This window comes from Triticum aestivum, chromosome 7B, assembly GCF_018294505.1.
Source record: "Triticum aestivum cultivar Chinese Spring chromosome 7B, IWGSC CS RefSeq v2.1, whole genome shotgun sequence".
Lineage (NCBI taxonomy): Eukaryota > Viridiplantae > Streptophyta > Magnoliopsida > Poales > Poaceae > Triticum > Triticum aestivum.
The window spans coordinates 221,243,177-221,271,157 of record NC_057813.1 but is presented as its reverse complement, the minus strand read 5'-3'; the positions used below and the strand labels follow the sequence as shown (position 1 = coordinate 221,271,157).

The window sequence follows — 27,981 nt, the reverse complement described above, 5'->3', positions numbered from 1 at the left end:
TTCATTAAAATGTTGCATGCAAGAATTAAGAGAAAACTCACGAATGCTTGTAAAAATTCTGGTCTTTTGTTCCTCATGCACGCATTCCAATTAATATGTTCATAAACACAATTTTCTTGAGGAAAATGAGCCCATTATTGATTACTTTTGGAAAAAAATGTTCGGGCACTCATCATTTACTACTACCTTGGTTGATGATTTTTTATTGATCTGTATATAAACCTCCGTCCTGGTTTATTGGTCCGCTTCGTACTTAGTGTAAAATTTTGACCATAAATTTAACTAACAAAGTGTGAATGCATGTCATAAAAAACTATGCCATTAGAAACCATGTTCAAATACAAATCCAGTGATATGATTTTTGGTGACATGCATTAACATTTTATTAGTTAAATAGATGGTCAAAGTTTGACACAAAATACTAGTAGTACTCCGATATTATTGGCATCGGGTGCCTTTGCCAATGTTTCTTGTTATTGGATAGGCTGAGAGTGGACGCATAGGGATACTGTAGATAGGAAGTCTTGGCGATCCATTATTCCCCATCTCGGTCAGAGAGAACTATTCAACTAGTCTTGACAGTGAAGTGACAATACACGCTGCAGCAGATGGGACACTTAATTAATAACCTGAGCCAGCGTGTTGGTGTTGTAAATCAGCCTTACCCTGTACTTACATCATGTTTACTAGTGGAGCACGCTTCCGCAAAAACGCATACGCGCCTCTCTCTTCCATTAACTGACATATGGGCCCTCTTGACGTAGACCCGCATGTCATCGGCTTAACTATTTACACTCCAAAGGACGGTATATCCTGGTAGTAGTACTAGTAGAATTGAGATTCAATGCACTTTCTTGCCCGTCTTTCCCTGTTCTTCCTCCTCTCTTCTTCTTTCTCCTCTCTACACCATCGTCGGCCGCACACCATTTCCCCCCGCCCACTGCTCGCCCGCCCACTCCATCTTCCTCGGTAGCTTGCGCGTACCATATCCCTCCCCCCTCGCTCATCGCTCGGCCATACACGCCATCTTCTTCGCTCGCCCGCCCGAATCCACTTCCCCGCTTGGTCGCAGGCACCGAAAACCCCAGTCACTCAGCGCCCTAAAAAATCCTAAGGCAGAACCGACTGACACGTAGAGCCGCGATTGGAATTCCCTCCCCGATGTTCTCTTGGAGCAGATCTGTAATCGTATGGACCTGCTCAGCACCATGCGTTTGACCGCATGCTCAGTGTCTACGTACCATGTACTCATCTACAACCGTCCGACCATTTTCAAGACACCCTGCTTGTTGATGCCTGATCCTCGCAGGTGGCCCAAACACCGACTTTACGTCCTACGAAGGTAGCTGTCGTGCCCCTTGACATGTTACCACTACCCATGCACCTGTCCTTCATACGCGACCACTACTGGGCAGGCATGAAGGCCAACTGGATCATCCTCATCCACTAATCCGGTAGTCCATGGCGTCTCGTGGACATCTACACCCATCAAGAGATCACCCTTCCATCGTTGCATACCATCGGCATTGAGCCTCGGGGCCCGCCGGACACTCCTACCTACTACGCACGAGACGCGTCAAGCTTTTGGTACGACCTCCATTTGCTAAAGGTTGTAATCTGCGAAGTGCCCACACCATCAGAAGACTACATGAATTACAAGCTCATTGCCTTGTTCGACGGGGGATTAGTCTATCTGGAATCTGGTTGCCATACATGGTTATGGCTCATCATCAATCCTGTTGACCCTCCATTTCTGTCTGATGCTATAGTGCATGATGGCATCGTTTACGCGTGAAAACGCACAGATGGCTGCCTATACTGGTGGAATCTATCATCGTGTAATTGTTCTATCTCATCTCATCTTTACCTTATGAATATGACTATCTGTTGATTGTTAGAAATTTAGAATAGATAGTATGTCTATAACCACATCATTGCTATATGTCCCTCTCATTTCCTAGATTTTTATGACCACACATGTTATTGTTAGAGTTGATACGAGAACAATTGGCATCTAATAATTGTTAGAATTGAAATTATGAGTATAACCTCATGATTGCTATATGTTACTCTCATTTCCAAGATTTTTATAACCACGCACGTTATTGTTAGAGTTGATATGAGAACAACAGTAACTCCTATGGTAGAATATGAGTAAGCCCTGGCATAGCTGTTTTCCTCTCATTTTTACATGATGTTTGAACCATGACATATTACTAGAATATGAAAGCCATTGGCTTAATTTTTTATCTTGGGTTTTTATTATGGCCACGACATTGCAATTCTCTGGCTATGATCTGTGTCACTGTTATAATAATCTTAATTCCACACATACTCTAAGCATGATTGTATATTTTTGTCCTTTTGGTTTCCAATTTGATTTGTTGTAGCAGATGCAAATGTGTTGGCCTTCATAATTCCAGGACCTGGAAATATGCAAGTCAATGGGTGGTGGTTTATCGGTCGTTCAACTAACGGTGGTCATTTGATGCTCATTTGCACGTACCAAATTGACCAAACCATTTCATCAAACCACATGCAGTATAATGCCTGGGGCGTTCATAACTGTGATGGCTATTGCTGCTTCGTGTTCGAGAAAGACCCCAGCTTTGTTGGGCCAGGCGTATTCAACTGGAGACGGGTTTATAGCCTCGGCAACCAATCCATGTTCCTCGGGCTCAATTATCCGATCATCCAACCAAACATCGATCATATCACCGACGATGATTACCGTGCTATGCAACTTCCATTCGCCAGGGGGAACTATGTTTACACATCGTACCATGGGTTTCATGAATCACCATATCCAGAGATTCATCGACACAACTTGTTGCTAGATGATCTTCAGTGTGTGAAAGGCATCGGGCTTCCAAGTGATGAATGGCTTTTTCAAACCCGACATGCGGCGATGTGGTTCATGCCAACAACAAATATGCACAACTTGATTTGTAGTGATATCTAGACCGAGCCATGTTACCCCATGAATGCTGATATTGTAGCATGACCCTCTTTTGGTGGACATTACTATGTATTGTAGTTAGTTTGAAGGATATATACTTTTCTGGGATCAAGTGCATCCTAACTCACATGGGTAGCATGTACTGATAATGATGATGGACTATATATCAATTAGGCTTCAAGTGCGTACTTGTTGGTGAAAGTGTTGTCCACTGGGAATTATATTTTTTATTACTCATGTAGCCTACAAAGTCTATCGCACAGCCTTGCAACTTCATATTGTACTCCATTTCTAAATTTGTACTAGTACTACTAGTCCTCTATACCGTATATTGTGCTACTCATACTACTACCTCCCTCCTGGTTTATTGGTGCCCTTCATAATCTGTGTCAAATTTTGACCATATATTTAACTAACTAAATGTTATTGCATGTCACAAAAATATATATTGTTCGATTCGTATTTGAACATAGTTTCCAATGGTATAATTTTCTGTGACATGCATGGACATTTTGTTAGTTAAACCTATGGTTAACATGTGACACTATATACGACTAGTATGTAGTACTGTAGTACTAGTATATGTCGGTCAAATTATTCATCATGTCCTCACATTGAATTGACGTGACAACACGCTATGCATGAGGTGACACAAGAGTCCCGGCGGCGTGTTCGGTTCACCAAAGTGAGCCTCACCCCTCTCGTAATACAACAACACTCTCACATTCTCTACAAAATCACTCTCCCATTATCTCTGGGTTTCCCTGCCTCCCAGCCACCGCCTTGTTCCCATCCATTTGGTACGATGAGTGATGAGCTACTGGAGCTGCTATACTTCATCGCAAGTAGTCAAAAGGAAGACGCTAAAAAATTTGATCTCAACAAGTATGCTCTTCAAGCTATCCGGATGAAGGAAGGAACTAGCGAGGATGCTCCTGTGAGTATTCGTCCCATCGCCCTATATGATGATTTTGATCTTTATGGGGGTTTTCAAGTCTTAAGAGTCTGCATGTAGTAATGAAGCCGAAACCACAGTTTGTTCGCGTATTGTGGACTACAGATGTGGAGTAGCACTTATCTGTCGAAGTCTTTCATCATTTACTTATAATGGTTGATTCATTATACATTGAGTACCATTTAACTCGAATCAACCGATGCAAGTCCAAGAAGGATTGGCTGGTGCTGCCGGCTGGTGTCAAGTTTGATCCCACGAATCAGGAGTTGATCGAGCACCTTGAGGCCAAAGTAAGTACTGAGAGTGTGAGATCTCACCCTCTCATCGATTTGTTCATACCAACCACCAGCAACGAGCATGACATATGCTACACCCATCCTGAGAAACTTATAGGTGAGACACCGATTGACCGTCTACTTGCACAAACATATTCCTTTGTTTATACCTCTATTTTTCTTTTTAGATGCAGACCTAGTGAAGCAATTGCAATTTGACAGTTAATAAAAAGTGAAGCAAGTGACTGCAACATGCAGAAGATGTTATGAAAATGCCAACTACGTACTCTAAAACCTGTATTCGCCAATGCTGCAGGTATCACATTGAGTGGCCTAATCAAGCATTTCTTCCAGCGCAACTCCAGGGTTCAAAAGGGGCATGCGGACGCGACGCAAGATACAGTCAAACTGCGGCATGCATGCGATGTGGGACAAGACCAACAATACCTTGTCGGTGATGGTCAGCGCTCGGCAGACGGGTAGCTAAAAGGTTCTGGTGCTGCACACCAACAAGAACTTCGACTAGCAGAGGACCAATTGGGTGATGCACCAGTACCACCTCGGGGACTTGGAACAAGAGAAGGAGTGGGAGCTGGTTGTCTGCAAGATTTTCTACCAGACAAACACTAGGCACAGGACTAAAAAGATTATAAGTTCGTTTGGTATTGGTACTTGTACTGCCTGGTCGTCTACAAGTTGGTATTGTTGTTAAGGATCTTTTGGTATGAACTGCATTTGCTTCCAACCATCATGTCGAGGGTTGACATGGATATAAAGCAGAATCATTTGTTTCGAAACACATTTTCATGCACCTGATTTTTATTTGATGGGTAGCATAAGCACATGCCGTTCGAATTCCCAGTTCTCCAATTTTTTTACATCTTCGAAGTACGCACGGGATCCATCTGGTTTCATGGGATGATAATTGGACACAGCACGTTGGAACGTGGTTGTGGCATGCCAAGCCCATCTGCAAATTGTTCACAGAGAGGAGCGTTGGGCTTGGGCCTTCCAGAACAGTTAAGTGTCGCGACCTCGATCGTGAAGTGCGTCCCATGGACTAAAAAATCTAGTCGGTTATATTATTAGTTGAAATATGTAAAATATTCCATCATAAAAAGAAATATGTAAAATGCAATGAATTTAGTCTGGTTTCACTGAAATCCATCCCGTTTGCATGAAATTCGTCCATGGAACCACAAGATGGCTGTCCATACAGAGCCTAACCGTACGGAACCAGCAGGTCCATAGCCGTACACAAGCAAGCGAATGCACTTATTATCATGATGGAAAAATAATGCTGACGTCTGAGACGGTGAAACCCATGAAATTTTCAACGTAGTCAATAAACAAGAGAATTCTTCTAGTGCAAACAGATAACTGAGATCCAACAGGTATATTGTTTTTTAGGTCGAGCAAGTTTCAACTGGGCTCTACACTACCTAGGCTTGGTTTTGTTTTTAATAGGCCCACCACATGACAACAACAGGGCACAAAGATCTAGCACGTATCAACTGGCCTCTGGCCCGCCAGCCTTAGTTAAATTTTCTTATAGAACATACGCAGACAGTTTTTCTACTGAAGAAAACACACAACCCAGTTCTATTTTCCTCTTTAAACGACATGTCTTTGTAGCGACCAGACCCCAAACAGTCTAGTCTCTGTGCATCAGTGTCATCCCTGGATCGGAAATGCTGACACGCACAGTACTCGAGGATTTATAACATAGTCTCAATCACACACTTATTACATTGAAATGTCTCAAAAGAGAACTTATTACAATAATATGGCTTAAGGCCATCTAAATAAGATAACAACGGAAGGCTTGGAAGATAAAGTGAGTCCATCAACTCCAACGACATAGCTGAGTGAACAACAACGACCTATCGCACCTTACTCTTTGTCTGAAAAGTCTGCAACATGATATGTTGCAGCCCGAAACGGGTTAGCACATGGAATATGCTGGCAATGTAACAGAAAAGAGCAATGTACAGAATGAATGCTATCACTACATGCATATATGGTTGGTGGAAAGCTCAATGGTTAAGGTTTTGCATAAAACCAATTTTTCCCTACAACAAAGGAATAACTTTTATTTAACTATCATGGTGGTTGTTAAACATTGAGAAGGTTCCTCCAACTCAATCCCAATTAAACAATATCAATTAACCCAACAACATTAATTTAGAGTGATGAGATCAACATGATAATCCAAGAACCAGATATTCAAGATGTCCATAACCGGGGACACGGCTAACCATGATTAGTTTGTACACTCTGCAGAGGTTTGCGCACTTTTCCCCACAAGACTCGATCTCCTCTGTTAGATTTCTCGCACTACATGGTGTTTGAGAAACGGATGACCGAGACACTGTCTTTCAGAAACATTAACTCTTTACTCTGGATGGATAGTTACACCTACTTTCCCCTACATATGCGAGCCCATCACTGAAAGAGGTCATGCAACCTTCTCAACTATGCCAGAGCCCATACTAGCTTGTGGCTGCACATGGAAGTTTCTAGCATGAAATATATTATGTTCCCTTTGAGCCTGGGTGGTGAACCATAGGATGATCACACGGGTACTCCGGGATATCCTAGGACAACACTGGATTCTCCAGGTGCCCGCAACCAGTTCACCCAGATGTGTATTTGAGTAGCCACCTTAAGTTAACCATGAATTAACAATTCTCACATCTGTCATGGATACACTCAACCAATCCACGTCTATGAGCATAGCATAGCAGTTTAAGCATAACATAGAAGTAACTCCCAAAGGTTTGATAATAAAAATGCAATAGGTTCTACCTCATCATCTACTACCCAAACCCACATATTAATCAGATCCTAATCATGGAAAGTTTGAGGATTGTAACTAATGCATAAAAACTGGGTAATAAAGTGATATGATCAAAGTGTTACTTGCATTGCTAACGATCTGCAAACCCTAGAGACTCGTAGTAGCATTCTTCGCACTCCGGGAAATCTATCGCAAACAAACAATAGAATACATAAGCACTCAAGCATAGATGCACAAGTAAAACTCAAATAAGAGGATCCAAACAGAAAGTTCAACTGAAGAGCTTCGATTTGCAAAAAAAATCAACTCAAACGGAGCAACGAAACTCAAGATACGAATGAAACAAGATCGTTTACTAATCTCGACTAAAGTCAAATTTTACAGTACCAAAATCATGTTCAAGTTGGTTAACTAGAAAGAGCGCTTCGAGAAGCAGATTTAGGCGCTGGTTTCATCTAATTTGGATCAACGAGTAAAAAGTTATACTAGATTGAAGATCAGGGGCAGAATCGCGATAAAAAATAATCGCAGATAAATTCCTGGAAAAAAACAAAACGAACGACTAACGAACAAACGTTCGCTGTCTGAACCTAACCGGCGAATAACGTTCGTTAAAATGATCGGACGGACGAATGTCCGCTAAATAAATAAACCGACGAAAACCGAATTGATCTAACTAAAAAAACAGATCTAGGGGTTTAAAAAAAACCCGGCGGTTTTACCTAAACCGAAAAAACCGGGCACCGGCGGATTCGGCGAACGGCGAGGCGGCGGCTCCGGCGGCTGCGTGGGGCGGGCGGCGGTAGCGCGGTCGTGGGGTGGCGGGGTGTGGCGCGGGGCGGCGCGGCAGGGTGGCAAAGTGGGGGCGGGGCGGCAGCTATTTAAGGGGGGGGCAGGGGGCCTTGGGGAAGGGGCCAGGCGGTGGGGAGGCCGACTCGGCCACGTTGGCGATGGTGGCGGCGTCGCATGCGCGAGCGGGACTCCTGCTCGGGGCCGGGGCGACGCGGCTGGGCCGGCTGGGCTTCGGCCGAGTCGGTCCGAAGAACTTTTTTTAATAAATAATTTTCACCCGAACGGAAAATTCCTAATAAAATATAAAAAAAATAATCTAAAAATGCCAAAAACAATTTTCACCGTCTAAATAAAATATTTAAAACAAAGTGAACATTTTTCTGGCCTAAAAGTGCAATTTTAGAAAATGCATATTTTTCTAATTCAAATAAAATAGCAATAAAATCCAAATAAAATCATTTATTTGATTTTAACATTTTTCCTCCAATATTTCTTTTATTTTAGAGAAGTCGTTTTATCTCCGATATTTTATTTTTATTTTGGAAATATTGTTGGAGAGAAAATGATTAAAACCAAAATGATCCTCTTTTCAATATTCGAGAAAAATTTGAATATGAAAATTATGAAATTCCCAACTCTCCCCGTGGGTCCTTGAGTTGCTACAATTTCTAGGATCAAACCAAAATGCTACTAAAATATGATATGCATATGATGACCTATGTATAACATTCGAAATTGAAAATTTGGGATGTTACAAACCTACCCCCCTTAAGATGAATCTAGTCCTCGAGATTCGGGCTGGCTAGAAAATAGGAGTGGGTGGTCCTTCGTAGATCTTCCTGTCGTTCCCAGGTGGCTTCATGCTCGGTATGGTGGTTGGACTGAACTTTGCAAAACTTGATAACCTTGCTATGTGTAACTCGGTTGGCAAACTCGAGAATCTTCACTGGTTTCTCCTCGTAGGTCAAATCATTATCCAGCTGAATCGCTTCCAGTGGCACTGTATCTCTTAGAGGAATATCGACCATCTCTACGTGACACTTCTTCAACTGGGAAATGTGAAACACATCGTGAACTCCTGACAATCCTTCTGGCAATTCCATCTTGTAAGCAACTTCTCCCATACGTTCCAAAACTTTGTATGGTCCCACAAAACGTGGTGCTAGCTTTCCCTTAACTCCAAAACGCTTAACTCCTCAAAGTGGTGACACATGAAGGTATACTCTGTCTCCGACTTTGTAAACTATCTCCTTGCGTTTATAATTCGCATAACTCTTCTGCCTGGACTGGGCTACCTTGAGTCTGTCGCGAATCAGCTTAACCTTCTCTTCAGACTCTTTAATCAAATCTGGTCCAAACAACCGATGGTCTCCAACTTCATCCCACAATAACGGTGTCCTGCACCTCCTTCCGTACAAAGCTTCGAAAGGGGCCATCTTCAAACTAGCTTGATAATTGTTGTTATAAGAGAATTCTGCATACAACAAGTTGTCTTCCCAACTAGATCCATAATCTAGTGCATAAGCTCTCAACATGTCCTCCAGAATCTGATTGACTCTCTCGGTCTGCCCATCTGTCTGTGAATGAGAGGTTGTACTGAACTCTAGCCTAGTACCGAAAGTCTCATGCAACTAATTCCAGAACTTTGAGGTAAACTGGGTTCCTCTATCTGATACAATGGTCCTCGGAACTCCATGTAGACATACGATCCTGGTCATGTATATCTTTGCTTACTTAGCACTCGTATAAGTGGTGTTCACCGGGATGAAATGAGCTACTTTCGTCAAACGATCGACTACAACCCAGATAGAGTCATAGCCTGAACGAGTCATGGGCAATCCAGTGATAAAATCCATGCCAAGCTTGTCCCACTTCCATTCGGGTATCGGCAATGGCTGTAGCAATCCTACTGGCTTCTGATGCTCTGCCTTAACTCTTTGACATACATCACATACTGCTACATACTCGGCAATATCCTTTTTCATTCCTGTCCACCAGAAACTTTCCTTCAAATCCAGATACATCTTAGTGTCTCCTGGGTGAATTGAATACGGCGAATCATGGGCCTCCTGCAGAATCAACTTCCTGATCTCGGGGTCATTAGGCACATATACACGATCCTCAAACCATAAGGTATCGTGCTAATCCTCATGAAATCCTTTAGCCTTTCCTTTACTCATCCTTTCCTTTATCTCGACAATCTCCTTGTCAGTCTTATGGCTTCTCTGATGTTACCCATCAAAGTGGACTGAATTCCAATGATGCTACATAACCTCTCGGAAGTATTTCCGAACATAGCTCGTGAAGATCCTCTGCTAACTCCTTGGGTAATCCTCCGGTCATGAGTGTATTAACGTAACTCTTGCGACTCAACCCATCGGCTACTACATTAGCCTTTTCATATCATAATCCTTAATGAGCTCCAACCATCTCCTTTGCCTAAGATTCAACTCCTTCTGTGTGAATATATATTTCAAACTCTTATGATCCGTGTATACTTCATAGTGGCTTCCGATGAGAAAATGTCTCCATGTCTTCAACGCATGCACTACGGCTACTAACTCCAAATCATGTGTAGCATAATTCAGCTCATGGGGTTTAAGATGTCGTGAGGCATATGAAACAACTCTTCCCTCATGCATAAGCACTGCTCCTAGTCCTCGACATGAGAAGCGTTGCAATATACTTGATAATCCTTTCGTTGGTCTAGAGGAATCAACATTGGGGCTGTAACCAAAAATTTCTTCAACTCCTGAAAACTAGCTTCACACTCCTCAGTCCATTTAAACTTGATGTCCTTCTTCAAGAACTCCGCCATGGGTTTAGCAATCATGGAGAAATTCTCAATGAACCTCCGATAATATCCTGCGAGTCCAAGAAAACTTTTGATCTCTCCAACTAATGTAGGTGCCACCCATTTAGTCATAGAAACAACCTTGGTAGGGTCTACTGCTATTCCTTCTCCGGATATAACATGTCCGAGAAATCCAACTGCCTTCAACCAAAACTAACACTTGCTGAATTTGGCATATAACTAGTGTTCCCTGAGCTTCTTGAGAATCAAACACAAATGTTCCTTATGCTCCTCTTCATTCTTCGAGTAGACAAATATATCATCAATGAACACCATGACGAACTTATCAAAAAACTTTATAAACACTTTGTTCATCATGTTCATGAAATAAGCAGGCGTGTTAGTCAGACCAAATGATATAACGATATACTCATATAGCCCGTACCTTGGGGTAAAAGCTGTCTTATGTATATCCTGCTCTCAAATCTTCAGCTGATGGTATCCTGATCGTAGATCAATCTTGGAAAATACTTTAGCTCCTTGCAACTGGTCAAACAAATCATTGATCATCGGCAGCGGGTACTTGTTCTTGATCGTCACCTCATTCAACGCACGATAATCAACAACCATCCTTAACGATCCATCCTTCTTCTCCACTAGAAGTACTGGGGTCCCCAAGGTGACGAACTTGGTTGAATGTAACCTTTATCTAGTAACTCTTTAATCTGTTTCTTAATTTCCTCCAAATCCTTTGTGGGCATCCGATACGGTCTCTTTGATATTGGCCCGATGCCTGGCAAAAGCTCAATAAAAAACTCAATGTCTCGATCTGGTGGCATGCCTGGCAACTCCTCCGGAAATACGTCGGGGCAATCCTTCACCACTGGTACTTCCTCGTGTACAACTCTTGATAAGGAATTCACTTGAGTCCTCTTCGGCACATGCCGAGATACATACTTGATCCTTCTTCCTTCTGGGGTGGTGAGCATAATTGACTTACTGGTGCAATCGATGTTTCCCCCATACATCGATAACCAATCCATACCCAATATCACATCCAATCCTTGCGACTCCAGAATTATCAGATCTGAGGGGAAAACATGCCTACCTATGGTCAATGGCATCTGAAAACATCCTTGGCTTGCCATATGCTCCGCTCCTAGCGAGCTTACTAACATAGGTGTCCTAAGAGCCTTGGTGGGCAACTTATACTTATCCATAAATCCCCTTGATATGTATGAATGTGATGCACCGGTATCAGAAAGAACGATTGCAGTAAATGACTTAACCAAAAACTTACCTATAACTGCATCTGGCTGCTCTTCAACCTCCTCCACACTAACGTGGTTCATTTGTCCCCTGTTGAAAGGGCTGGGCTTCTTCCGAGAGCTTCCATTTCCATTTCCATTCTTTGCTTCAGAACACTCGGTGGCGTAGTGTCCATTCTTCCCGCACTTGAAATAAGTAATGTGACTTAGATCCTTCTTCGCGAGTGTTGCTGGGTTGGAACGGTTCTGGCTGCTGCTTCCTCCATTCCCATTCCCATTCTTGGGGCCACTATAGTTATGCGAACTTCCTCCATTGGAATTATGGCCTCCATGGTTATGGTGAATGTGTCCTCCCGAGTTTGCAGTAAAATGAGGTCTTTGTTGAGCTCCTAAATTGTACTTCCCTTATCCATACTTCCTCTTGCGGGTCCCTATCTGCTGCTGCTTCCCTTCAATCATAAGATCTCTATCTACCAACTCCTGGTAGTTGTAGAATGTTGCCACCATCAACTTCATGCTCAGCTCATCATTCAGTCTTTCCAGAAACTTCTCCTGCTTAGCAGCATCAGTTGCTACATCATCAGGGGCATAGCATGGTAACTTACTAAACTCATCCACATACTGGCCCACTGTGCGTCCTCCATTGCGCAAGTTCTGAAACTCACGCTTCTTCATGTTCATAGCTCCTGCTAAAACATGGGCAGTGTGGAAAGCCTGCTGAAACTGATCCCATGTAACAGTGTCAATGGGGTAAGTGGTTGTGAAATTCTCCCACCATGATGATGTGGGTCCATCAAGCTGATGTGCGGCAAAACGCACTCTCTTCGCATCTGTGCATCCTGCAGTAGTCAGCTCCCTTCCAATCTTGCGGAGCCAATCATCTGCGACAATCGGTTCGGTGCTACTAGAGAGCACTAGCGGATTCAACCTTAGGAAACGGGCTAAGTGATCAACAGGTGGTGGTGGTGGTGGGTTGTTGTTGTTGTTGTCTTGGTTCTGGTTCTGAACTAGTAGCTGCATCAAGGTATTCTGCTGCTAGATCAACTGAGTGAGCTCCGGTAGGAAAGCAAATCCATTGTCACGTCTCGGAGGCATCTGATGGTTTTAGAAAAGATGAGAAAACTGAATAGAATGAGGTCTAAGGGAAAACCTACCCATATGCTCATGAGACAAACACATTCATATCACACCAATCAATTCAAACAAGGGCACACAATCGATCTAACTATTGGTATAAAAGTGCTCGGACTATTACTATATACATGGGGGTATACTACTAATAATATGGTGGTCGACTAGAAGTTTTGATCGGTGGAAGACTCCATGATATCCGCTCCAGCTTCATCAACATAGTCATCATTGCTATCGTCGGGGTCAGAATCGGTGTCATTGATGATGATGTAGTCCTCTGAACGAATGTCCTTGGAATGGTCGTCATCTTCTCCTCGCGCGGGGTCTCCCATGAATACTCCTAGCTTCCTCGTCAAGTCATCATTCTTCTCCATTAGTATTGTCATTTCCTCCTCATATCCATTGCGTGTAGACTTGAGTTCCTCCTCTAGATCCGTAATCCTGGTCATCGCCTTCTTCAGATCTATCATGCTTGCACACATCTGGTTCTCCTGGCGACGAATGTGCTGGTTTAGCTCCTAGATGAAAGTTGCAATGGACCTGTCCCTCCTAGTGCTGATCATCTCCCATTGCTTATCTCAGCGCCCACATATCGGGTAGATAGTGTCCTTAAGATCCTTGTGATAAACTTCTTCGATGCGTCCCATGGCGATGTGGGCTGCCATGCTCTTTCCTAGACTCCAGGTTGGTGCATCAAAGGAAAACTCTATGGGCTCAGTAACTAGCATGAATGTCCTTCCTTGAACTTGAACTCGTATCATCCAACGCTCCTCTTCTGGTAAAGTGGCGATGTAGGTCCCGATGAAGCTTGGTATTTCGATGTCCAGGTACTTAGTGACTTCCTTCAAGTGTCGCCCAAAAGGTGTGTCTTCATCCGGTTGTGTAAACTTGTTCCTTGAGTCCACCATCCTATAGAGTGGAAAAGGGAGAGGAGTCAGAAATGAGTAGAGATGAGTGACCTATGATTTAACTTAGTGGTCGTGTCCTGCAGTCAGCGTGTGCTCTAATACCATCTTGTAGCGACCAGACCTCAAACAGTCTAGTCTCTGTGGATCAGTGTCATCCCTAGACCGGTAATGCTGACACGCACAGTACTCGAGGATTTATAACAGAGTCTCAATCACACACTTATTACATCGAAATGTCTCAAAAGAGAACTTATTACAATAATATGGCTTAAGGCCATCTAAATAAGATAACAGGGGAAGGCTTGGAAGATAAAGTGAGTCCATCAACGCCAACGGCATAGCTGAGTGAACAACAACGACCTATCGCACCTTACTCTTCGTCTAAAAAGTCCGCAACATGATATGTTTCAGCCCGAAACGGGTCAGCACATGGAATATGCTGGCAATGTACCACAAAAGAGCAATGAACAGAATGAATGCTATCACTACACATATATGGCTGGTGGAAAGCTCTATGGATAAGGTTTTGCATAAAGCCAATTTTTCCCTACAACAAAGAAATAACTTTTATTTAACTATCGTGGTGGTTGTTAAACATTGAGAAGGTTCCTCCAAATCAACCCAATTGAACAATATCAATTAACCCAACAAAATAAATTTAGAGTGATGAGATCAACATGATAATCCAAGAACCAGATACACAAGATGTCCATAACCGGGGACACGGCTAACCATGATTAGATTGTACACTCTGCAGAGGTTTGCGCACTTTTCCCCACAAGACTCGATCTCCTTAGTTAGATTTCTCGCACTACATGGTGTTTGAGAAACGGATGACCGAGACACTGTCTTTCAGAAACATTAACTCTTTACTCTGGATGGACAGTTACACCTACTTTCCCCTACATCTGCTAGCCCATCACTGAAAGAGGTCATGCAACCTACTCAACTATGCTAGAGCCCATGATAGCTGGTGGCTGCACATGGAAGTTTCTAGCATGGAATATATTATGATCCCTTTGAGCCTGGGTGGCGAACCGTAGGATGATCACACGGGTACTCCGGGATATCCTAGGACAACACTGGATTCTCCAGGTGCCCGCAACCAATCCACCCAGATGTGTATTTAAGTAGCCACCTTAAGTTAACCATTAATTAACAATTCTCACATCTGTCATGGATACACTCAACCAATCCACGTCTACATCATAGCATAGCAGTTTAAGCATAACATAGAAGTAACTGCCAAAGGTTTGATAATAAAAATGAAACAGGTTCTACCTCATCATCTAATTCCCAAACCCACATGTTAATCAGATCCTAATCATGCAATGTTTGAGGATTGTAACTAATGCATAAAAACTGGGTAATAAAGGGATATGATCAAAGTGTTACTTGCCTTGCTGACGATCTGCAAACCCTAGAGACTCGTAGTAGCACGCTTCGCACTCCAGGAATTCTACCGCAAACAAACAATAGCATACATAAGCACTCAATCATAGATGCACGGGTAAAACTCAAATAAGGAGATCCAAACAGAAAGTTCAACTGAAGAGCTTCGATTTGCAAAAAGAATCAACTCAAACGGAGCAACGAAACTCAAGATACGAACGAAACAAGATCGTCTACTAATCTGGAATAAAGTCAAATTTTACAGTGCCAAAAGCATGTTCAAGTTGGTTGACTAGAAAGAGGGCTTCGAGACGAAGATTTAGGCGCTGGTTTCATCTAATTTGGATAAACGAGTAAAAAGTTATACTAGATTGAAGATCAGCGGCAGAATCACGATAAAAATAATCGCAGATAAATCCTTGAAAAAAACGAAACGAACAGACTAACGAATGAACGTTCACTGTATGAACCTAACCGGCGAATAATGTTCGTTGAAACGAACGAACGTACAAACGTCCGCTAAATAAATAAACTGACGAAAACCGAACCGATCTAACTAAAAAAACAGATCTAGGGTTTTTCAAACAAAAACGACAGTTTTACATAAACTGAAAAAAAACTGGGCGTCGGCGGATCCGGTGAACGGCGAGGCGGCGGCTCCGGTGGCGGCGCGGTCGCGGGGTGGCGGGGTGCGGCACGGGGCGGCTCGGCGGGCGGTGGAGCTACGGGTGCGGCTGCGGCGGGGTGGCAAAGTGGGGGCGGGGCGGTGGCTATTTAAGGAGGGGGGCAGAGCGGCTTGGGGAAGGGGCCAGGCGGCGAGGAGGCCGACACGGCCATGACGGCGATGGCAGCGGCGTCGCGTGCGAGAGCGGGACTCCTGCTCGTGATCGGGGCGACCGGGCTAGGCCGGCTGGGCTTCGGCAAAGTCGGTCCGAAGAACTTTTTTTTAAAACAAATAATTTTCGCCTGAACTAAAATCCTAATAAAATATAAAAAAATTCTGAAAAATTCCAAAAACAATTTTCACCGTCTAAATAAAATATTTAGAACAAAGTGAACATTTTTTGGCCTAAAAGTGCAATTTTGAAAAATGCATAATTTTCTAATTCAAATAAAATAGCAATAAAATCCAAATAAAATCATTTATTTGATTTAACATTTTTCCTCCAATATTTCTTTTACTGTGGAGAAGTCATTTTATCGCCTCTCTTTTATTTTTATTTTGGAAATATTTTTGGAGAGAAAATGATTAAAACCAAAATGATCCTCTTTTCAATATTCGATAAAAATTCAAATATGAAAATAATGAAATACCCAACTCTCCCCGTGGGTCCTTGAGTTGCTTAGAATTTCTAGGATCATACCAAAATGCAATTAAAATATGATATGCATATGATGACCTATGTGTAACATTCCAAATTGAAAATTTGGGATGTTACAGTCCTACTTCTGTTTTCTAATCTCTACCTATAGGTTTAGTAGTTCATATACATGTATTTTTATATTGAAAATACGTAAAGTTCCCTTTTCATCTTCACATCCTTATTTTTTGTTGTTGATTTCCCTCCCAACGCTAATCTTTTTACCACTGGTTTTTCCTAAAATCAACTCAATTGTCCCACATCTTATTAGCTTACAAAAAAACAATATTTTATTTGGAATCAGCAAGTTCTTAAAAAATAAATGTTTATCATTTCTGGATTAAAACAGTTCGGACTCAACCGAAATATGCAAAATTAGATTGAACTTTTTGACCGTGGTCCTGGGCAAAAAATGGGCTCTAATCAATTCCTTAAGAATTAGCAAATGGCCTGCAAATTATTAAAAAATAAATAGCAATTGGGCTCTATTTTGTCTGCCACAAATTTGGAGGCTGACTTCTGGGCCTATTAAGTTCATGCGTACACAAGGTTTCTGAAAAAAGAAACTTAGTCAACAATCGACTCTACCAGCGTCACACCGTTAGATGTCATTCCAACGATAGTCATGCTTCTTTAGTGTATGATTTTCCTGCTCCAGTCGCCCGAACCAGCGCCGGTGGAACCGCCTGCTCTCGCCCCCCATGGCCAGCTGTGCTGCCGGGCAAGCCTCATGGCCGCACCATACTCGCATTCCTGCCCTGGCCATCCCTCTACTCACCCATGCCTCATGTTATTCTCCGGCGACAGCGACCTCATAGTGCAGCCGAACCAGTAAACCCTCGTACCCACTCCACGTGGGAAACAACTGCCAAGTCTTCCTCGGCTCCGGGTCGTTCCCTTACTTGGCCTCGCCGTCGTCCACCGCCTTGGTGCTCTCGGCACAGCGTGGTCAATGAACGACATCCATTGAAAGAGGAATGTACATGAAGAGGCTGACAGCTGGGTCCACAGCCGCACAGAAGGAAGTGCCTCCTTTTTTCTGAGTAGGAAGTGCCTCCTTATTACACGCAAAATAATGATTCCTCATCCTGACAGCGGGGACCCAGCAGAAGGGAATCTATATTTCGAGAAAAAACATTCCCCCGCTAATAGCTCGGATCCACCGGCTATATCTTTGCACGCAAGCAAGTACCTCCTTATTACGCACAAAAAAGAATACCCACGCCGCAAAGTGGGACCCACTATATTTGGACGCTGACTTGTGGGTCTACTAAGTTGACATGGACGCAGGGCTTTACCAAGTGAATATAAATGATTCTAGCTACGGTGACCGCACGATGTCCATCCAATGGTCATCGTGCTTCGCCAGCCTCTGGTCTTCTTGCTCCAGCCGCCCAAACCAACGCCGGCCCGCCGCTTGCACCTACCTCACGTGGACGGTTGTGCTGCAGCGCAGGCCTCACCACCCACCCTACTCCCATCGCTAGCCTAGCCATCCCTGTACTCACACAGACCTCCTGTTATTCTCCAGTGACGGCAGCCTCACACTACGGCCAAAACCAGTAAACCCTCATACCCCCATCCGCGTGGGAAACAACTGCCTAGTCTTCCCCGACTCCGGGTCATTCCCTTCCTAGGCCTCGCCGTTGTCCACCGTCTTGGTGCTCTCGGTGCGGTGTGGTCAACGTGGTCAAGGAACAACTTCCATCGGAAGTGCACTGTACGAGGAGAGGCTAACAACTGGGTCCACGATCGCAGCAAGGAAGTGCCTATTATTATGCGCAAAATAATGATTCCCCCTCCTGATAGCGCGGACCCACCGGAAGGGCCTCTATATTTTGCGGAAAAAATGTTTCCTCCTAACAGCTCGGACCCACCAGCTATATCTTTGGACGCAAGGAAATGCCTCCATATTAGGCGCGAAAAAAATGATTCTTCCCCCAACAGCTGGGACCCACCAGCAATATCTTAGAAAGCAAGGAAGTGCCTCCATATTAGGCGCTAAAAATATATTCTTCCCCCTGATAGCTAGGACCCACAAGTTATATCTTCGCACGTAAGGAAGTGCGTCCTTATACTCCCTGACATGTGGGACCCACTCGATCGAAGCGTATGTAGCCTTGTCTGTCTGGTCACGAACGTGTACGTACATACTAGTCGACCGGTCTCTCTGCAACGATGAACCGTGGCCGAGCAAGCAGCGGGACGTCTAATAGTAGAGCCCCTGACGTAGCAGTTCATCCAGTCCATTCTAAACCGTGCACACGTACGTACAACCAGATGCCAAAAAATATGGCCACATACGTACATACGGGCACGGTCCCGAACGCCTGCTTGCGCATATGTACGGCCAAGGCTCATGTACATGGAGAGGCAACGAACGCCGGCAACAACATCATGTTCATCGGAAGCCAACCGGCTGGGCCAGAACAGAGAAAGTGCATCGTGTTCATCGGGAGGCAACGTAATGCAATGTGTTCATCGGGAGCCAACTAGCTTGGACAAAACAGCCGAAACAGGGTCTGGCGTACTACAGTACGGATGAAACAGCCATATGTTCGACCGGCTACGGTCGAAACGGTGTCCTGTTCATCGGGAAGGGTCTGGCGTACCGCAGAATGGAGGAAACGGCCTTCTGTTCGAGTGCCTACGGTCAAAACAGGGTCCTGTTGATCGGGAGGGGTGTGGTGTACCGCAAAACGGACTTGTGTTGGAGCGCCTACAGTCAAAATGGTGTCCGGTTCATCGGGAGGGGTATGTGTCGGTGTTCTGAGAACGGGGGTCCCCAGACTTGCCTGCCTGCGGCATGCGGCGTGGCTCAAAGGGGGCCCAACGCGGCCCATCTTCATCAACACAAGCTCAAGACCCTCGCGAGGGGCCAAGCCTCGCGGGGCGGATGACAAGGAGCTTCCTCAGGCACGGCCTCATCAGGCTGGCTCACGAGGAGGCGGAGAGTTCAAGGCAGGGTACCTCGCGAGGTGCCCATGACGCAAGCCATGACGACCAAGGGCGCCAGTCGGGCGCCAGCCCGCACAGTGTCCTCCTTTCCTCTTTGGTGCAAAGGGAGCAAGCGCAGGCGAGAGCATCAAGCAAAGGCATCCATTTCGGTGCAACAAGACCAAGACCAGCCCAACGGCAGGGAGGAAGTCATCGTGGAGCCCAAACAGGCGTCACCACTAGAGCCTTTGACAGGCGAGGACCAACTTTAGTCAGGATAAGTGTACCCGTTGTTCCCCTTCAAAATGGCCAATTGTTGGCGCCCTTCCCGCTCAATATTTGAGGAGAGGCCCAGGGCCTTTGCCTATAAATAGGACTAGCCACCCGCAGGATCGAGAGAGGATCGGGGATCGAGGATCGAGCATCAAGGGGCTGGAATCAAGTATCCGGCATACATCTAGAATAGAGAGAGAGAGAGCGGCTGAACTCCTCCTAGCAGTTCGTCGCGCCAGCCAAGAACAGACCCTCGCGAGGCTATTCTTCCTTGTATTGTTCATCATCAGCCCAAGAGGCAATCCACCAGACCACACACTAGAGTAGGGTATTACACCACAATGGTGGCCTAAACCAGTATAAACCCTGTGTCTGTTGTGATGTTTCTTTCGTAGTTTAGATCCTAGCGATTTGGCGAGGAGCAGGTAGGTAGAGGGTGAAATCTCCGCGCGCACCTCAGTGTTCGAACCTCAAGGGTCTGCCGGAACCCGAAATCCGACATTTGGCGCGCTAGGTAAGGGTGCGCTAGAATTCGGCTTCCATCGTCTTGTTCTTCTCCGACCATCGCATCCATGTTTGACGCTCATCGGGCTCGCGTCGGCGGGCGCCCTCATCATTCCCCGTCACCTGCCGTCTACGCCGCCACCGGCCCGGCGGGGAACGAGCAGCAAACATCGTCCCAGCATCCATCCATGAGGCGAGACGGCCGCACTGCCACACCCTCGCTCACCCCTGCTGGTTCTTCGTCCCGCGCGCCCCGCGCGGCCATGGAGGCTCGAGCTGCGCTCATCGCGGCAAACGAGCTCCTGCGCTACCGCCCAATCGACGACGTCTACGAAGAGTGGTTCGACCGAGTCGCTGAGCTCGTCCGCGCCGCTGGGGGCTCCCCCACGCCGTCCTTCTCGCTGCACCGCGCTCCGCCCTGCGCGGGCAATGAAGCTCCTGGGGCGCCTTAGCCGCCTCCCCCTCAAGAAGGCGCCCTGGCCCCAAGGTGCGTGGCCCCTGGGCGGAACCCGCTCCGTCAGGCACCAGCACGGCAGGAGCAAAGCTGCCAAGAAGTCCCTCGCCCTCGACAAGCTTCCCGAGCGCTCCTCGCTCCAACACGTCAAGACCCCGCGCTGCTCCTAGCTGCAGTGCACGGGGACCCGCAGGACCAAGCTCTTCATCGCACAAGGCCTCCCGTGGCCACAGCGGGATGCCGCGCCTTCACCACCGAGCTATGCAGCGTCGCGTGGCCCCGCAAGTTCAAGCCAGAACTGCCTCCTCGCTACGACGACACGACTGACCTCGCAGAGTTCCTCCAGCTCTATGAGCTGGGCATCGAGGCTGCCAACAGAGACAAGAAGGTCATGGCGAACTGGTTTCCCATGGCGCTCAAGGACGGGGCCCACACCTGGCTCCTGAATCTGGCTCCAGGCACGATCTCCTCCTGGGACGAGATGCACACCCGCTTCATCGCCAACTTCCAGGGTACTCGCGACCGGCTACCCGCCGTGAGCGACATGCATCGTATCAAGCAGCAACCAGGGGAAACCCTGCAAAAGTACATCCAGTGCTTCAACAACGCGCGCCTCAAGATCCCCAAGGTAACGGAGGAGGCCATCATCTCAGCCTTCTCCGACGGCGTGCGTGACATCAAGATGAAGGAGGAGCAGGCGATGCATGAAGACCTGTGCACCTCCTTGGAGCTGTTCAACTTGGTGACCAAGTGCGCCAGGGCTGAGGAAGGACGCCTCTCCCTCCTCGAGCTGCCTACCGCAGACCCAGAAGAGAAGAAGCCCAAGGCCAAGGACGTGAAGCACAAGGGGGCTGTCGTGCTCGCGGCAGAGCCAGACACCAAGCGGGGCAGAGATCAGCCCGAATCCTCCAAGGGCAGTCGGTACTGCGTGTACCACGACCTCCACACCCACAACACCAATGAATGCCAAGAGCTCCGGGCCGTGCGTGAAGGAAGGGTCGGCCGATGTCCCGACCGCAGCGACCATGGCTATGGCCGAGGAGGAGGAAGGAACGCAGGACGCTGGGAAGACCGTGGCCCACGCCAAGGGTGGCGCGACCAACCTAGCGAGGATCGCTGGCAGGACCCGCCTCGCGAGGGAGGCTAGAGGGATCAGCCTCGCGAGGATCGCCCGCAAGGGAACGCAGGCCTCCCTCTGCTGCCGCCACAACCAAGGAGAAATGAGGACCGTCATCAGGACGAGGGGCTGGGGGCTTCCAGGAACCACGTGCGATCGCCTGCATCCTGGGTGGAGCTCAAGCCCCAGCCTCTCAGCGCATCTTCAAGCAGTTCGCCCGCGAAGTGAATGCAGTCCTCCCCAAACTCGAGGCCACGCGCCCTCTCAGGTGGTTGGCATGCGCCATCACGTTCAGCTCAGCAGATCAGCTCAAGTGCGCGGCCACAGCCGGAGTCCTCCCGATGCTTTGTTCCCCAATCATCAGCAACGTGCTAGTCACCAGGACCCTCATCGACGGCGGGGCAGGACTCAACGTCCTGTCCGTGGAAACGTTCAACAATCTCCAAGTGCCCTACAATTAGCTTCAGCCAACCAAGCCTTTCTCCAGAGTCACCGATGGCACCACGATCCCGATTGGGCAGGTCCGCCTCCCTGTCACCTTCGGGGCACGCGACAACTACCGCACCGAGCTCATCGACTTCGACGTCGCCCACATTCGCTTGCCGTACAACGCCATCCTCGGGTACCCAACGCTGGCCAAGTTCATGGCCATAACCCACCATGACTACAACGTCCTCAAGATGCCAGGAAGTGGCGGAGTCATCACGGTGCCCTGCGAAGAGAGGGACACAGTGTGCTCTCTGGAGCGAGCCTTTCAGGTCACGTCACTGGAAGACCCGGATCGCGGAAGCAGGAGGCTTCCTGAGGCCGCCCCTCAGGGCCCGTGCCTGCTCAGGGGGAACCTCCTTCCATCGCATAGGGAAGCGCGCCCGGCACCCTCCTCAGGCAGGGCTCGGGGGCTCTCCCTTGGAGGGCCACCGACCTCGCCAAGGTCACGAGGGAGGCACTTGGGCACCACGTGGAGGCGTGTTTCGAAGCATGTTTCCCTCAAGAAGGAGCAAGGCAAGGAGGGACAAACCCTCAGGAGTTCGTCAGCAAGGCCATTCAGGAGCTACAGGAGTCAAGAGTCATGAGAGGCAGCCGCTGCTTACCCGCTGTGGCCCCCCATCCAGGCGAGGATGGCGGGCTGCGCGTCTGCATCGACATACCAGGGCTCAACCGAGCCGCGTCTCAGGAGCGCCTCTGGCCCTCACAAGTGGGATGTTGCGGGGGTCCGCCCCACAGCTACGTTTGCATGCCTTATGGCTTGCCGAACGCGGCTGCCGTGTACCAGCGCCTCATGAGGGCCATCCTGGAGGCTCAAGAGGTCAGGCGTTCCGCAACCCTGGTGGATATGGAGATGGTCCGCGAGGGGCCACTAGCGCCTCCGGAGCCTCCCGAGGCCCCTGGGCCTGGGGGCTCGTGAGGATCGGCTCCCGCAGCCCACCGAGTCTGCTACACCAACACCCCATCATCCCCAATATAATCAGGTGACATCTTTCAAGTTTCATTTCCAGCTGGGAGCGCCCTCAGGGCCGCATTATTCCCAGGCCGCGTGGGTCCGTCCCTGCGGCGTGTATCCCTTTTATTTCATGTTCTTAGCTTACCTTATTGGAGGCGCCCCTTGGGCTGCATCATCCCCAAGTCGCTCGGGTCTGACCCAGCGACGTGTACCCTTCTTGCGTTTATCTTAGGGCCATGCTTTGGACCCATCATGCTTGTTATTTGGTGCCTGTCCGTGGCACCTTTTCTTCCTGAATGTCGGAAGCTTGCGCGTTAAAGGGGGGGTGCCTGAGCATCACGACTCGGGGCTCCTACCGGCTCTGCAGCCCTCACCCTTTGGTCTTGTCCACGGCATCACGACCTGGCATACCAGCGACGGCTAAGACCAGCTCGAGGGCTGGGACCCGAGGACGTAGAGTTTCGTCATCTAACCCAGCTTGCGCGTTAAAGGGGGGGTGCCTGAGCATCGCGACTTAGGGCTCCTACCGGCTCTCCAGCCCTCACCCTCTAGTCTAGTCCATGGCATCGCGACCTGGCATGCCAGCGACAGCTGAGACCAGCTCGAGAGCCGGGACCCGAGGACGTAGAGCACCGGCATCTAGCCAAATTTGCAGGAACATACTCCAAGATAAGGCCCAGAGCCAGGCGCAACCCGCCTTAAGGTAGGGCCCCGTGAGTCCCGCGCTGGCCCACGGGTGCCCAGATACACCTCGTCAAGCCCTACCGTGCCAGCCACGTGTCAGGGCAGGGTTGTACACGCCCGGGGGCTCCTCCCGGAGGGGAGCCCCCTCCCACGCACTAGTGGAAGCACCATGCTCCGCGCTGGCTGACGACACTGCCGAGGAGCGGCTATGCCCGTACACATACGGAAGAGGTATGCTCCGCGCTGGTGATAAACAACTGAGGGTGGCCTCCAGGCCGCATCAACCTCAGGGAGCCCAGAGCTCAGTGTCTAGCCTCATCGCAACGCCTCCCCTCGTGAGTGCCGCGCGAGAGGGCTGGGCACGGGGGGCTGCGCCTGGGTCACGCCCAGACGCACGCCACCCAGCCAGGCCCCCCGGTTCTGGTTCGTCGCACGTCCCTCCCTAAGCGGAGCCAAGGTACGAAGGCCATTTGAGCGTCAAGGGGGACTCCTGAGCATCGCGACTCAAGAGCCTAACTGGTCACGTAGCCCCTCACTCCTTAGTTCCGAAAGGCTAACGGCGGTTGAGGTATGCACAGGGCCGGGCTCTGCAGACGTAGAACGGTAGATCCACCCGCATCTCACCTCCCTAAGGAGTCACCCCCACATCTCACCTCCCTACTTGCTGTTCAAGCGCCAAGGGGGACTCCTGAGCATCGCGACTCAGGAGCCTAACTTGTCACGTAGCCCCTCACCCCTTGGTCCCGTCCTGGTTTCCGGTCGGGGCTAACAGTGACTGAGGTATGCGCGAGGCCGGGCTCTGCCAGCGTAGAACATAAGCAAGTAGGAAGGAATAGCGCAAATTTCAGGGAATTCAAAAGCAAATATTACAGTCCATACTGTTATCATAGCACCAAATGCAAGTTTTAACGCCTCCCAGAGGCATGGTACATGTGCAAGAATTAAAAGCAGGGCGGGAGCCACGACGGAGTCACTTGCTGGCGGTGGAGCTGCGCAGAGTGGGTTCGCCTTGTGGAGCTACAGGGATGGCAGCGCTCCGCTTTGGCTTGGTGTTGAAGGCCCGGAACTTCCCCAGCAGAGCCTCCGCACGACGCTTCACGGCCTCAGTAGCGGCAGCAGCAAGCTCGTCGCTCGCTGGCTCCAGCAGGCTGTCGAGCTCGACGTTGGGGTCGCGAAGATAGATGTGGGTGAAGACCCGCGTCAGCGCTGCAGAAGACAAGACGCGTGCCTCGGCCTCAGCCGTAGGGCCAAGGCCAAGGGTGGCATCTTCAAGAGCACGAACCAGGAAGGGAAGCAGCTTGGTGGGGCCATCCTCCTCGCCGGACAGCGGGCTCTCCAGGCCGCTCTCGTAAAGCGTCTTCAGTGAAGCGCGAGCCTTCTCCTCCATCTCCGCAAAGGCCACGCGATCCTTGGCAAGAACCTGTGCCTTGCCGTCCAGCTCAACCTTCCTCGCCTCCAGCTCTTGCTCCAGCGTGCCTAGGCGGTCACAGCGCTTCTTGAGCTTGGCGTCCCGCTCCTTGATGGCCGCCTCACGAGCCTTCATGCTTTACTCCTACTCTTGGCAAAGGCGGGCCTCCTCAGCGAGCTGGTCTTGCAGGCCCTTCAGCTCGCTCTCCAGCGCCTCGCAGCGACCTCGGACGTTAGCCACCTCCCCCAAGGCGGCCTCGCAGGCAGCCTTCGCCCCAAGGATGGCCTGCTTCTCCTCGTCGCAAGCCCTCGAAGCCTGGACCAGCGCCGCCCAAATTGAAGCATCAGAGCGAATCCAGCCAGAAGCTAGCTCCAAGCGCCCGGCCACTAAACGAGGGTCGGCGCCCAGAAGATCCTGCCGCAGACGGTCCAGTTCGGCAACAGCGCGATCCAGAACAGTGGTCGGGGAAGCACCAGTCGGTGGAGTAGGAGGAGAAGACAGCAGCGTGATCACGGTATCCCGAGGTGGAGCCTGCTGCGCCACGACGGCTGTGGTGGCGGCATCAGGCAAGGGCACCTCGGGAGTCGCTTGGGCCATGGGGGCTGAGCTCGCCCCGGCCGGCTCAGCCAGGCCTCGCGAGGACTCCCGGGCAGGAGAGGCCCGTGTGTCACGGTCACCTTCTTTCACGGGTAGAGGCGCTGCCATGGATGGAACCTCAGGAGCTCCCTTCGACTTCTTTGCCGCGGGCACCAGCCTAGCCGGGAAATACGAACGTCAAGCCTCAGCAATAGAACAAGAAACCAGACAGGAATCAAGGACTTACAGGTCATCGCTTGCGGGCTCGAGCAGCCTCCGGCCGTACTTGAAGCCCGAGAGCCTGCTGCAAGGATCAGCCTCAAGGAGCTCGGGAGCAGGAGGTGCCCCTGCGGATCGCTTCGGGGCTGGGGCAGACCCGCGGGGGATCAGCCCAGTCCAGTCCTTCTTCGGGATCGGGGGCAAGCTCCCGCCGCCCTGCTCGCCATCATCCTCATCGTCATCACTCAGAGAGAGGCGGAGAGCGCGGGACCTGCGCCGGAGAGGGGGAGTCCTTGACTCTGCCTCGGAGTCAGCCCCGTTTTCCCGCTCCCCTTCTTCCTTCTCTTCACTGGAGTCGCCGGAGGACACATCCACCGGGTCCTCGGGAGCCTCCGCGGGCACGGGCCCGTCCCCGTTGAAGACGGGCATGGACCCCACTACCTGCTCCTAGTCCTCGCGGAGGAACAGGGGCGTAGGAGCGCCCTCCAACCTCGCCACGTCGCCCCCAACCAAAGACTGGAGAACCGCAGCCAGATCCTCATCGGCCAAGACCGCGGGGCTTGGGTGGGGCCTCCACATCGGAAGTGAATACTGACGAAGCGGAGCCAGATGGTGCTCCAGGAATTCCCTCAGCAGCGATGCACCAGTCAGCTTCGCCGCCGCCATGCTGGCCGGCCTCAGATCCGCGTCCATCTTCTCCAACACCGGCTTCGCACGGGGATCCACAAGCTCCACTCGGGACCAGTCGTCGGAGCTCGCGGGGTGCCCCATGGGCAAGATCAGCCGGGGGTGGATGCGCCTAGCATCTACCAAGACCCACTTGCTCCTAAAGCCCTCAATCCTTTTCCCGGGGTTCGAGATGGCGATGGAGCTGCCGTACACGATGAAGCTCGCACACGCAGAGACGGAACCACGAGAGGTCCGGAGGGAGAAGTAGTGGCACAGCAAGGCCCCTGAGGGTTTCACCCCTACGTGAGCCTTGCAATAGTAGGAGAAGATTGCCAGAAGAAGGACAGAGTTGGGGTGGAGATGCAGAGCCTGAAGATTATAATGGCGGAGGACAGAGAAGAAGAACTCAGAAAAGGGAGGCACCAGACCGGCGACAATGGCGCTCACGAAGAGCGGATAGAAGGTGCTCCCTTGGCCCTCAGGGAGAGTAGAGCCGGCCTTGAACACCTTCACCCCGTCGATGCCCTGCGCCGCCGCCATCTGGCGCACCCGGGCAAGGCTCGCCTCCGACACGTTCGGCGAGTCCAAGGCGGACGAATACCAAGCTCCGGCCGGGGCCTGGCAAGGCGCCATGTCTGGCTAGGGCACGCGAACGGAGTAAATCTGAAGATTTCGAAGGCGGGGAGGAGAGGCGCAAGAAAGGGGATCTGAGCAGCAAGTGGAGAAAGGAAAGAAGGCAAGGGACAGATGCCGCTCCTTTATCAACTCACGCGGTTGCAGAGGCACCCACGTCCAATCAACCGCCACGCGACGCCCAAGGCCGCAGGCTATTAGGGCCCGCGACGCTCCGCACTTGCCCTTTTGCCTCTCTGCTCAGCCAAGTCCGGGCGCGCTGTGGGCCCGTGGGCTACTGTCGGTGTTCTGGGAATGGGAGTCCCCAGACATGCCTGCCTGCGGCCTGCGGCGTGGCTCAAAGGGGGCCCAGCGCGGCCCATCTTCATCAACACAAGCTCAAGACCCTCGTGAGGGGCCAAGCCTCGCGAGGCGGACGACAAGGAGCTTCC

At 49.5% G+C, this 27,981-nt stretch overlaps 1 pseudogene; it reads left to right on the top strand.

Moving 5' to 3' along the window:
• Window positions 1–4,066: 4,066 nt before the first annotated feature.
• LOC123157849 (NAC domain-containing protein 75-like) lies at window positions 4,067–4,805 on the top strand (annotated as a pseudogene).
• Window positions 4,806–27,981: the final 23,176 nt, after the last annotated feature.